Genomic DNA, 13,643 nt, shown 5'->3' with positions numbered 1-13,643 from the left:
CAGACAAGAGAATGTAAATGTTCTGTTAGCAACCTTCATTGTAAAAATATGAAGGCAGAGGGCATATGGACAGGGCAACAGCATTTGTTATAATATCTATTTGCTACTTACTGATCATGTGGCATATACAAAATCTTCAAATTTTTTAGATTATAAACAATGAATATTGAAGGGTTAATTGACAATATTGGCTACTATAAAGATTTTCATAAAAAAGACATGCATTAGTATAAAATAAGATGTACAGATAAATCTTTTATGTTCAAAGATGAGACATTATAGGTGAAAAAAGTAGTAAAAGTAAGAAAATGTAAGATAACATTTGAATAAAATGTTGAATTTAGGTAGATAAGTGTTTCTCAATCTCTACAATACTGACATATGGGCTGAATAACACTTTATAGTGAGGGATATCCAGTGCTTAGTAGAATAATTAGCAGCATCCTCAGCATTTACCCACAGTTTACTGCCAACTGAGTTAGCAGAAAATATCCTGATTTTGGTCCTAGGCCAAAAGTATGTGAAAAATTAAGCAAAAATAAAAAAAGAAAGTAATTTTTTAAAACAATTTAAGGTGTCTTAAAAAATTGAAACTGCAAACTTTATACTTTTGGACAAAAATGGACATGAATGAGATTGCTTTTGTGAGATCATTTTAGTTCAGAATGATTTACACTGTAAATGTATTTTGAATCTGACTATTACACTGTCTTCTTTAAATAGGTTAAATTATTTGCCCTTTTTTTCCATATTGGAAGGTGACACCATCACTTCTGTGTTTCATTACATACTTATAGGTGTTTTGGTTGAAGGATTTAGTACTGAGCCAAATTTAGGTCACATATGAAAAATATTCCACAGGGAAGAAAACATCCTAAAATCCCGTTTGTAATAAAATTTACATTTTGAACATTTCATTTTTATTTGCTACCACATAACTTGCTACATATGTTTTTGTACCAGAAATCATAATATGAAGCATAATTTTATATTTCAATATAATTTGCTTTTATAAATCTATTGGAAAGAAACTGTGCTAAAATTGAATACAACTCTAACAAACAAAACTGTATTTATGTGAATTTAAACATCAGTTTTTGAAACATGTCCAAAAATACAAAAGACATCATAATATGATGGTCAACTATCAAAACTAATACATTCAAGAATAAATTGAGAAAAAAAAACTTAGAAAAACAGTTAATATTTAGGAGAATATGTGAGAGAAATACTTTTGTTCTAATAACATATGAAACTATTATATACAGGTGCTTCTCAACTTACAGTGAGTATCATCCCAATGATAGTTACAGATGTCAAATGCCTAGGCAAATAAGCATAGGTACCTGGTGAAACCCCACCTCCAAGCCAAAGACAGTCTAAAGATGGAAATCCAAGCTACAAGTTAAATTCTCAGACTGGATTGAGAACTTGTCTTCCTGTTTGGCACACTTTCTTCTAATGGATCCCAACTCTTCAACTATTTTACATGTACCTACCCTTTCCTAATTGGTTTTCTACACTGTTGTGCCCACCGTTGAGTGATGCCTTCGCTTTAACCTTTTTTTCATTCTCACAAACCAATCAGCACACATTCCCCACCCTATGCCTATAAAGACCCCAGATTCAATTGGTAGAGGAGAGAGATGGCCCGATTTAGAGAAAGAGACAACCTGTATTTGAGGAAGATAACCTGCCCTTCCCATTCCCTCTCCAGCTTCCCTCTCTGCTGAGAACTGTTATCATCATTCAATAAAATTCCCCACCTTCACCATCCTTCAATCATTCATGTGACCTCATTATTCTTGAATGCTGGACAAGAGCTCAGGACCATTGAGTGTGGGTACCCAGAAGGGGTGTCATACCCTCCCTTTGTCCTTGCCATCAGAGGGCAGCTGCCCCACATGATGAGGCAAGGGGCCAACTAAGCTGTTAACAGGCTGCCATACGCAGATGGTGGAACTAAAGGAGTACTGAAACACCCCTTCTGGGGCTTTGGTGTGGCGGAACCTTCACCTAGGCACTGCCACATTCCTCTTGAGGCAACATGCCTGGTCTGGCCACGGGTCCCACACAGAGCTTCCTCCTGTGTTGGTGCCTGGAGTGGGTGGCCAGATCTCACACTTGCTCATTCATGTGTTCTCTCCTGCAAGGGATTGAGTACAGCGGGCTGAGTAGATGGGGTGCCCCTTCCACGGGTTCAGTGAAGGGGCTGACAAAAATCCTGCATCACCAATAAACCCATTCTAAGTTGAAAATCTCATAAGTTGCAAATGTACTGAATACACTTATCCTATGGAAAATCATTGCTTAGCTTAACTTACCATAAATGTGCTCAGAACACACATTAACAAAGAGTTGGGCAACATAATATGAGAAACCCTATTTTATAACAAATTGTTGAACAATTCATATAATTTATGAATATGGTACTGAAAGTGAAAAACAGAACAATTAAATGGATATTCAAAGAATGGTTTTTAATAAATATATGTCACTTTGGCACTATCATACAGTTGAAAAATTTTAAGTAAAAGCATCATAAGCCTGCGACTTGCTCATTTCATTTTAATATTTGTATATTCCAGCTCTTAATGTTCTTTCTTCAAAAGAAGCTAAAAAGTAATATAGAAATAATGTTGTGTTTGTTTAGAGAAAATTGCTAAATCCATGAAACTGAAAACTTCAAATCTTATAAAAAGAAATCTTACATGGAAATCTTTTACAATTTGAAATATAATTTATCATTTAGTTTATTTTATAATGACAAGAAATCACGATAAACTCCTTGAATTTCTATACTTTTATTTGCTTTAAAGAAAAGGTTTTTGGAGACAGAGTCTCATTCTGTCGCCCAGTGTATTAGTCTGTTTTCATGCTGCTGATAAGACATACCCGAGACTGAGCAATTCATAAAAGAAAGAGGTTTAATGGACTTACAGTTCTGCATGGCTGGGGAGGCCTCACAATCATGATAGAAGGCAAGGAGGAGCAAGTCATGACTTACATGGATAGCAGCAGGTAAAAAGAGCCAAGAGAAAGGGGTTTCTCCTTATAAAACCATCATATCTTGTGAGACTTATTCACTACCACCATGAGAACAGTATGAAAGAAACTGCCCTCATAATTTGATTATCTCCCATTGAGTCCCGCCCACAACACTTGGGAATCATGGGAGCATGATTAAAAATGAGATTTGGGTGGGAACACAGAGCCAAAACATATCATTCCACCGCTGGTCCCTCCCAAATCTCATGGCCCTCATATTTCAAAACTAATCATGCCTTACCAACAGTCCCCCAAAGTCTTAACTTATTTCAGCATTAACTCAAAAGTCCACAATCCAGAGTCTCATCTGAGACAAGGCAAGTCCCTTCCACTCATGAGCCTGTAAAATCAAAGCAAGTTAGTTATTTCCTAGATACAGTGGGGGGGTACAGGCATTGGGTAAATACAGCTATTCTAAATGGGAGGAATTGGCCAAAACAAAGGGGGTACAGGCCCCATGCAAGTCCAAAATCCAGTGGGGCAGTCAAATCTTAAAACTCCAAAGTGATCTCCTTTGACTCCATGTCTCACATCCAAGTCATGCTGATGCAACAGGGGGGTTCCCATGGTCTTGGGCAGCTCCACCCCTGTGGCTTTGCAGGGCATAGCCTCTCTCCTGGCTTCTTTCACAGGATGATACTGAGTGTCTGTGGTTATTCCAGGTACATGATGCAAGCTGTCAGTGGATCTAACATTCAGGGGTCTGGAGAACAGCAGGTGGTCCTCTTCTTACAGTTCCACTAGGTACAGCCCTAGTAGGGACTCTGTATGGGGCCTCTGACTCCACATTTCCCTTCTGCACTGCCCTAGCTGAGGTTCTCCATGAGGGCCCTGCCCCTGCAGCAAACTTCTGCCTGGGCATCCAGGCATTTTCATACATTCTCTGAAATCAGGGTGGAGGTTACCAAACCTCACTTCTTGACTTCAGTGCACCCGCAGCCTCAACACCATGTGAATGATGCCAAGGCTTGGGGCTTGCACCGTCTATAGCCACAACTATACCTTGAGCTATACCTGAGCTATACCTTGGCCCCTTTTATGGCTGGAGTGGTTGGGACAGGCCATCAAGTCTCTAGACTGCATACAGCATGGGGACCCTGGGCCAAGCCCATGAAATTTTGTTTCCTCCTTGGCCTCCAGACCTGTGATGGGCAGGGCTGCTGTTAAGACCTCTGACACACCTGGGAGACATTTTCACCATTGTCTTGGAGATTAACATTCACCTCCTCTTCACTTATGGAAATTTCCACAGCTGGCTTGAATTTCTCCTCAGAAAATGGGATTTTCTTTTCTATCACATTGTCAGGGTGCAAATTTTCCAATCTTTTATGCCCTGCTTCCCTTATAAAACTGAATGCCTTTAGCAGCACCCAAGTTACCTCTCAGATGCTTTGCTGCTTATAAATTTCTTCTGCTAGGTACCCTAAATTATCTCTCTCAAGTTCAAAGTTCCACAAATCTCTAGAGCAGGGGCAAAATGCCACCAGTCTCTTTGCTAAAACATAACAGGAGTCACCTTTGCTCTAGTTCCCAACAAGTTCCTCATCTCCATCTGAGACCACCTCAGCCTGGATTTCATTGTCGATATCATTATCAGCATTTTGGTAAAAGCCATTCAACAAGTCCCTAGGGACTTCCAAACTTTCCCAAATTTTTCTCTCTTCTTCTGAGCCCTCCAAACTGTTCCAATTTCTGCCTGTTACCCATTGTCAAATTTGCTTCCACTTTTTTGGGTATCTTTTCAGCAGCATCCCACTCCACTGGTACCAATTAACTGTATTAGTCTGTTTTCAGGCTGCTGATAAGACATACCTGAGACTGGGCAATTCACAAAAGAAAGAGGCTTAATGGACTTACAGTTCCACATGGCTGGGGAGGCCTCACAATCATGATACAAGGCAAGGAGGAGCAAGTCACATCTTACTTGGATGGCAGCAGGCAAAAAGAGCCAAGTGAAAAACCATGAGATATTTTGAGACTTATGCACCATCATGAGAACAGTTATGGGAGAAACTGCCCTTGTGATTCAATTCAATATCTCACCAGACAATCTCAATTATCTCTCACCAGATAATTGTGGGAATTATGGGAGTACAACTAAAGATGAATTTTGGGTGGAGACACAGAGTCAAACCATATCACTCCAGCTGGAGTACAGTGGAACATTCATAGCTCACTGAAGCCTCAAACTCTTGGGCTCAAGCAATCCTCTTGCTTCAGCCTCCTGAGTAGCTGGGACTACAAGTGCACCACCACATCCAGCTTACTATCTGAAATATAATTTAGTATTTTCCTTATTTCACAACACAAGAAATCATTATAGACACTTTGAATTTCTGAAATGAAAACACTCATTAGAGGATTCACATCAGTTTATGTTTGAAATAAGGAGATTGAAGTCTCAATTGTTCCCAAAGTCAGATGAATAATTAATAGCACATCTGCACTGGAAATCATGGCTTCTGATTGAACATTTAATATGCCTCTCTTTTGTTATTTTTCTTCCCCAATAATTCACCTTGGTTTTCTAAAAGCTATCAATGTGTTTAAAAATTATTATATGTTTAAAAAAACATACAAAAATTTCAATCCCTAAAAATTCAAATAAGGGAGGTAGAGAAATTTACTAGAGAATTTCTGTGAATTCAGTATCCCAGACATGAAGTTTTAAATGATTTACATCTCTCTTTTGTTTCTTCCAATTGACAAGCAAATTGAGACTTATATTATCTGGAGTCAAGTATTCATTTTAGGATAGATATCAGAGTTGTTTATTATATTGTGTCTTTGGGGAAAACAACAGAAAAAGAGAAAAGATACATGATAACTTAGAACTTTTATGACTAACTGTTGAAGAGATTAATCAAATAGCCCTTTCAACTAAGTCCATTATTGCATCAATAATTACTATTATGATAAGAAACTTACCGTAGACCTTCATTTTTGCTTGTTACTTTTACTTATTAGTATCATTAACTTTGTGTAATAAATCTTTTCTGTTTTCTTTACTTCTTTCTTCCACTTTTTTCTTTAAAAATTGATATCTCAATATAAGAAGAAATAAGAGTAGGCCAGGTAGAAAGAAGCATGTAAAATATGACATTTACTTATATAAAATATTTAGTAATTCATGAATTAATCTATAGTGTTCTGGTCTTCTAAATGTTAGTAATCTTCTCAACAATTCCATTATCTGATAATAATACAGCAATATATGCATCACCAAATGTCATAACTGATTTATTTCTCTAGGAAAGGAAGAATGCAAGGGTATTTTTTCAGATAAAATGTGTGCTGTTATTAGGTTACGTTAATATTTGAAAGAACATTGCCTTATAAATACTGTGTGGAATGTGCCTTTATCATCCAGAGATCTAAGTTGCCATTGAAATATTACCATTTTCATCTACTTTTTAAATTTTATTTTTAAATATACATACAGCAGATTTACTCTTTCCCATGTGCAGTTTTTGAGTTTTGACAAATACACTATCATTAAGGTATAGAATGGTTTTGTTACTCCAAAAAAATTTTATCTGCTCTATAGTAAAACACATTTTCCAAGCCTCTTAATCCCTGGCAACCACAGTTCTGTTAAAAATAGATAAAGCATTTGAAAAACAAATTTATGTGCTTGATACTAAGAGACTCCTAAAAGTAAGCATGTAATCGCAATTCTTACATGTTACTACGAATGTGATAAAAAGTATGAGCATTTTATTATACAACCCTGACATATTTGACTGCAATTTGCAAAGGTAGTCAATTGTTATACTATCTAAGATTTATAAATGCTATTGCTTTGAAGAAAAATATTTGATTCTTAAGTCATTGAATCTGGAAGTGTACTTTAGCAATTACATTACTGGTTTTGTCTTCTAATTTGGAAAAAAGTTCACAAATTAAGGAAAAAAATTAACAAAATAGGAAAATATAGGGTAGTACTTCAGTGAAAGGAAGTAGGCCCTAAATATACTTTCATAAAAAAATCTCATTGTGTTTTTGAGAAAGATTCGTTTGCTGATTTTTTTTTATTTTATCAGGAAATCTACAGAATAGATATTTGTGAAACCTTACAAAGTGCTTGCATAACCCAGTGGGATAAAACACACAAATGAGCAGAAGATTTGACAGAAGAAAACATACACACATGCACGCACACAAACTCACATATATATTTCATATATATGTGTGTATATATATATGTATTTCATGTAGCTATACTATATTTTTGACCAACTAATGCGGTGTAGAGCACAGGGAAATTTAACCTTCACCACAGTGCATATCACCTGAGGTCAAATATATCAACAATCTGTTTCTAATCAAGAATAAAGAAAAAGTAGCTTCTTAGTTCGACTCTTTAATAGTAAATAGATTTTTAGTTTCACAAAAATGTGCAGCTTAATATTTTCGGAAAACAAGTTAATTGACTTTTTCACTCATACATAGTAATTTTCTTTTTTTTTTTTTTATTACACTTTAGGGTTTTAGGGTACATGTGCACAATGTGCAGGTTTGTTACATATGTATCCATGTGCCATGTTGATTTCCTGCACCCATTAACTCGTCATTTAGCATTAGGTGTATCTCCTAATGCTGTCCCTCCCCCCTCCCCCCACCCCACAACAGTCCCCGGAGCGTGATGTTCCCCTTCCTGTGTCCATGAGTTCTCATTGTTCAATTCCCACCTATGAGTGAGAACATGCGGTGTTTGGTTTTTTGTCCTTGCGATAGTTTACTGAGAATGATGTTTTCCAGTTTCATCCATGTCCCTACAAAGGACACGAACTCATCATTTTCTATGGCTGCATAGTATTCCATGGTGTATATGTGCCACATTTTCTTAATCCAGTCTATCGTTGTTGGACATTTGGGTTGGTTCCAACTCTTTGCTATCGTGAATAGTGCCACAATAAACATACGTGTGCATGTGTCTTTATAGCAGCATGATTTATAGTCCTTTGGGTATATACCCAGTAATGGGATGGCTGGGTCAAATGGTATTTCTAGTTCTAGATCCCTGAGGAATCGCCACACTGACTTCCACAATGGTTGAACTAGTTTACAGTCCCACCAACAGTGTAAAAGTGTTCCTATTTCTCCACATCCTCTCCAGCACCTGTTGTTTCCTGATTTTTTAATGATGGCCATTCTAACTGGTGTGAGATGGTATCTCACTGTGGTTTTGATTTGCATTTCTCTGATGGCCAGTGATGAGGAGCATTTCTTCATGTGTTTTTTGGCTGCATAAATGTCTTCCTTTGAGAAGTGTCTGTTCATGTCCTCTGCCCACTTTTTGATGGGGTTGTTTGTTTTTTTCTTGTAAATTTGTTTGAGTTCATTGTAGATTCTGGATATTAGCCCTTTGTCAGATGAGTAGGTTGCAAAAATTTTCTCCCATTGTGTAGGTTGCCTGTTCACTCTGATGATAGTTTCTTTTGCTGTGCAGAAGCTCTTTAGTTTAATGAGATCCCATTTGTCGATTTTGGCTTTTGTTGCCATTGCTTTTGGTGTTTTAGACATGAAGTCCTTGCCCACGCCTATGTCCTGAATGGTATTGCCTAGGTTTTCTTGTAGGATTTTAATGGTTTTAGGTCTAACATATAAGTCTTTAATCCATCTTGAATTAATTTTGGTATAAGGTGTAAGGAAGGGATCCAGTTGCAGCTTTCTACATATGGCTAGCCAGTTTTCCCAGCACCATTTATTAAATAGGGAATCCTTTCCCCATTTCTTGTTTTTGTCAGGTTTGTCAAAGATCAGATAGTTGTAGCTATGCGGCATCATTTCTGAGGGCTCTGTTCTGTTCCATTGATCTATGTCTCTGTTGTGGTACCAGTACCATGCTGTTTTGGTTACTGTAGCCTTGTAGTATAGTTTAAAGTCAGGTAGCGTGATGCCTCCAGCTTTGTTCTTTTGGCTTAGGATTGACTTGGCAATGCGGGCTCTTTTTTGGTTCCATATGAACTTTAAAGTAGTTTTTTCCAATTCTGTAAATAAAGTCATTGGTAGCTTGATGGGGATGGCATTGAATCTATAAATTACCTTGGGCAGTATGGCCATTTTCACGATATTGATTCTTCCAACCCATGAGCATGGAATGTTCTTCCATTTGTTTGTATCCTCTTTTATTTCATTGAGCAGTGGTTTGTAGTTCTCCTTGAAGAGGTCCTTCACATCCCTTGTAAGTTGGGTTCCTAGGTATTTTATTCTCTTTGAAGCAATTGTGAATGGGAGTTCACTCATGATTTGGCTCTCTGTTTGTCTGTTATTGGTGTACAAGAATGCTTGTGATTTTTGTACATTAATTTTGTATCCTGAGACTTTGCTGAAGTTGCTAATCAGCTTAAGGAGATTTTGGGCTGAGACAATGGGGTTTTCTAGATATACAATCATGTCATCTGCAAACAGGGACAATTTGACTTCCTCTTTTCCTAATTGAATACCCTTTATTTCCTTCTCCTGCCTGATTGCTCTGGCCAGAACTTCCAACACTATGTTGAATAGGAGTGGTGAGAGAGGGCATCCCTGTCTTGTGCCAGTTTTCAGAGGCAATGCTTCCAGTTTTTGCCCGTTCAGTATGATATTGGCTGTGGGTTTGTTGTAGATAGCTCTTATTATTTTGAGATACGTCCCATCAATACCTAATTTATTGAGAGTTTTTAGCATGAAGGGTTGTTGAATTTTGTCAAAGGCCTTTTCTGCATCTATTGAGATAATCATGTGGTTTTTGTCTTTGGTTCTGTTTATATGCTGGATTACATTTATTGATTTGCGTATGTTGAACCAGCCTTGCATCCCAGGGATGAAGCCCACTTGATCATGGTGGATAAGCTTTTTGATGTGCTGCTGGATTCGGTTTGCCAGTATTTTATTGAGGATTTTTGCATCAATGTTCATCAAGGATATTGGTCTGAAATTCTCTTTTTTGGTTATGTCTCTGCCAGGTTTTGGTATCAGGACGATGCTGGCTTCGTAAAATGTGTTAGGGAGGATTCCCTCTTTTTCTATCAATTGGAATAGTTTCAGAAGGAATGGTACCAGTTCCTCCTTGTACCTCTGGTAGAATTCAGCTGTGAATCCATCAGGTCCTGGACTCTTTTTGGTTGGTAAGCTATTGATTATTGCCACAATTTCAGAACCTGTTATTGGTCTATTCAGAGATTCAACTTCTTCCTGGTTTAGTCTTGGGAGGGTGTATTTGTCGAGGAATTTATCCATTTCTTCTAGATTTTCTAGTTTATTTGCATAGAGGTGTTTGTAGTATTCTCTGATGGTAGATTGTATTTCTGTGGGATCGGTGGTGATATCCCCTTTTTCGTTTTTTATTGCATCTATTTGGTTCTTCTCTCTTTTCTTCTTTATTAGTCTTGCTAGCGGTCCATCAATGTTGTTGATCTTTTCAAAAAACCAGCTGCTGGATTCATTAATTTTTTGAAGGGTTTTTTGTGTCTCTATTTCCTTCAGTTCTGCTCTGATTTTAGTTATTTCTAGCCTTCTGCTAGCTTTTGAATGTGTTTGCTCTTGCTTTTCTAGTTCTTTTAATTGTGATGTTAGGGTGTCAATTTTGGATCTTTCCTGCTTTCTCTTGTGGGCATTTAGTGCTATAAATTTCCCTCTACACACTGCTTTGAACGTGTCCCAGAGATTCTGGTATGTTGTGTCTCTGTTCTCCTTGGTTTCAAAGAACATCTTTATTTCTGCCTTCATTTCATTATGTACCCAATAGTCATTCAGGAGCAGGTTGTTCAGTTTCCATGTAGTTGAGCGGTTTTGACTGAGTTTCTTAATCCTGAGTTCTAGTTTGATTGCACTGTGGTCTGAGAGACAGTTTGTTATAATCTCTGTTCTTTTACATTTGCTGAGAAGAGCTTTACTTCCAACTATGTGGTCAATTTTGGAATAGGTGTGGTGTGGTGCTGAAAAAAATGTATATTCTGTTGATTTGGGGTGGAGAGTTCTGTAGATGTCTATTAGGTCCACTTTATGCATACATAGTAATTTTCATAATCAAAATCATTTAAAGTATTTAATAGTAATATACATTATAACAAAATATACATGGATATACTATACTTGTATACTATAATGTATATTGTGTGTATTATATGATATATGATTTATTTTAACATACAAATCAATTTCTTTTGACAGTATGTTATTAAGTAAATATATCTTGAATTGTGTGCCGTGATGGGTTTACCTACTTTTATTTTTGAAGGCGGTGGCTCCCAGATACTATGTGCCATATCCTGATGTCTGAACAGCTGGCAGAAAAACTAATTTTATCTGCTTAAAAAAGTTAAAGTTGTGTAAAAGAAATAGCCAGAATAATGTTAAAAATACTTGAAACATTATTCCCTACTGCAGTTTTCGTCCCATGTGTATGGTTTAGAAGTCTTTATCATTAAAAGAATCCTTCTTTGAAAATTTTGAAAAATGCAAAAGCCACATGACCATGTACCTTTAAAAATATTTAGAAATTTCCTTTTTGCATTGCATAGGTATGCTAATTAAAACAGCACTGTAGAAATATTATAACTCTGTTAGTCTAAAGGCCTTGTGACTTTGTATGAGTAGACATTGTTTCAAATGACCTAAATTATTGACTGAACACAAATACATGAAAGACATTAAAATTTAGCTCTGTGCTTCCAGACATACATTTCACAATCTGTGGCTCTTTGAAATCATGGCCATAATTTGAAAGAAATCAGAAACCAGTCTAGCTGGGAGGATTTTAGAAACTTCTCTTGGCACTTAGAGAATTTAGAAGATTCACCAGACATTTGTAAAATTCCTTTGATATCATGATGTCTAATGAGACGTTATGGGATTTAAGGCTATGGATCCCCAACCTTCGCTCCCTAGTGACCATAATCAACCATGCTTTCATGAGTAAAAGGCAATAATTCACTCCTACTGCAATTTTATTTTAAGTACTTAAAATAATGTAGGGTAAACATTTTTGGGGAAAAGCAGCCTATCTGTGTATCATATATCTCACCTTGGAGATATTTGTTATTTAATTCTGCATTTTTGGCCAAGACAACTTCCCTATGTCAAGTCATACAGTTGCCCAGAATTACAATCTGGTTTACATTAAAAGTGAAAGTCAAATTAAACACAAAAATGTAAAATGGCAACAGATGCACAAGTAACTACCAGTGGGGGGCATCTATTTAGAGGCTAAAAAAATGAAATTTTATCGACAGATTAAACCTGTAGAAATTGCTGATTTCAACCATTTGGGGCTGATAAAACAGTAATTTTGCATATGTTTTATTTTTCTAGTGTTATAATGAATTATCACAAATTTAGTAGCATACAATGACACAAATTTATTATCTTACAGTTTTTGAGTCCAGAAATCTGAAATGAATCTCACTGGGTAAAAGCAAGGTGTCTGCAGGGCTGCATTCTTCTAGGGGCTCTAATAATCTATTTTTCTTGCCCTTTTCAGCTTTTAGAGACTCTCTACCTTCCTTGACTCGTAGCCCCTTCTTCCATTTTCAAAGCTAACAGCACAGCATCTTCAAATTTCTCTTTGATTGACTCTTCCACCTCATTCTTCAACTTTTGTAAGAACACAGGTGACTACAATGAGCCAGCCTGGATAATCTAGGAAATCTTTCCATCTTGGAGTCATCTGATTAGCAATCTTAATTCCATCTGCATCCTTAATCAGTGAAACAACTTTTTGGGGGGTATCAGTTCTTGGAATTTTGCCTCTAATGCATACCTATAGATGTCTATTACCTTTTTACTACTATGGATAGCAAGGTGGTAGTGTTGATTTGCACTTCAGTGGAACATTTTTATGTTACCTGGAGGAAGCACTCCTCTGAATCAGCAGAATTCTAAGTAAAGAAATAAGAAGGCAAAGTATTATACATGCATCATTAGATTTAATAATGAGTTATTTAATTTTTCTTTCTACCCCTCGTGTGTATCATCTGGACCTGTATTCTAGCTGTTGGAGAAAACTCACTACATATTGGTCACTGGTTTAAAGCTATAAAACGTCATGCAAGAGAGCACCCAAATTTGTAAAGTGTCTCCTAGCTGGTACAGTATTGAAGCTTCAATATGTCAGTCTATCAGGCCAGCTGCTTTGAGTTATGCTAATGCCAATGAATTTAGTATGAGTGAGTCCTTTAACTTAAGTGCTATAAAAGTTTTGCTATAAAAGTTCTTTAATATGAAGTTCATATTACTGAGGCCCAATGACTGCTTGAATATATATGTATATGAATATATTCATTAATCAACTTATGTTTTTCTCTCCTTTTTACTATTTTATGATGATTTATAGGTAATGATTAATTTTATAATATCACTATAATTCCTTTTTCAGATTATCAGAAATCTCAGGCTCAGAAATGTTGAATCACCTGTTATATCTCAAGTCAAAGAAATAGTAAATGAAAGAATATATTTTAATTCTTGTCTTTTTAGCCCCAAGTTCAGCCCTTTTTGTGTAATAATAAGTTATCATTAAAATTGGCTAAATGATCATATTAAGAGTAAAATTTATTAACACATTATTGGCCAATATTATAAAACTTTCTCATTATGGATATAGTCACTTG

The 13,643-nt window shown here is 36.4% G+C and overlaps 1 long non-coding RNA gene across 1 annotated transcript in view; it reads left to right on the top strand.

Annotated features, from left to right (window-relative positions):
- LOC129492510 (uncharacterized) overlaps nucleotides 1-13,643 on the top strand; it is a 453,042-nt gene that overhangs the window by 348,891 nt on the left and 90,508 nt on the right. The gene's annotated exons all lie outside the window — the stretch shown is intronic.

This window comes from Symphalangus syndactylus, chromosome 11 (genome assembly GCF_028878055.3).
Source record: "Symphalangus syndactylus isolate Jambi chromosome 11, NHGRI_mSymSyn1-v2.1_pri, whole genome shotgun sequence".
In the NCBI taxonomy this organism is placed as follows: Eukaryota; Metazoa; Chordata; class Mammalia; order Primates; family Hylobatidae; genus Symphalangus; species Symphalangus syndactylus.
The sequence above is the reverse complement of the archived record's forward strand: the minus strand, read 5'-3'. Positions and strand labels throughout refer to the sequence as shown.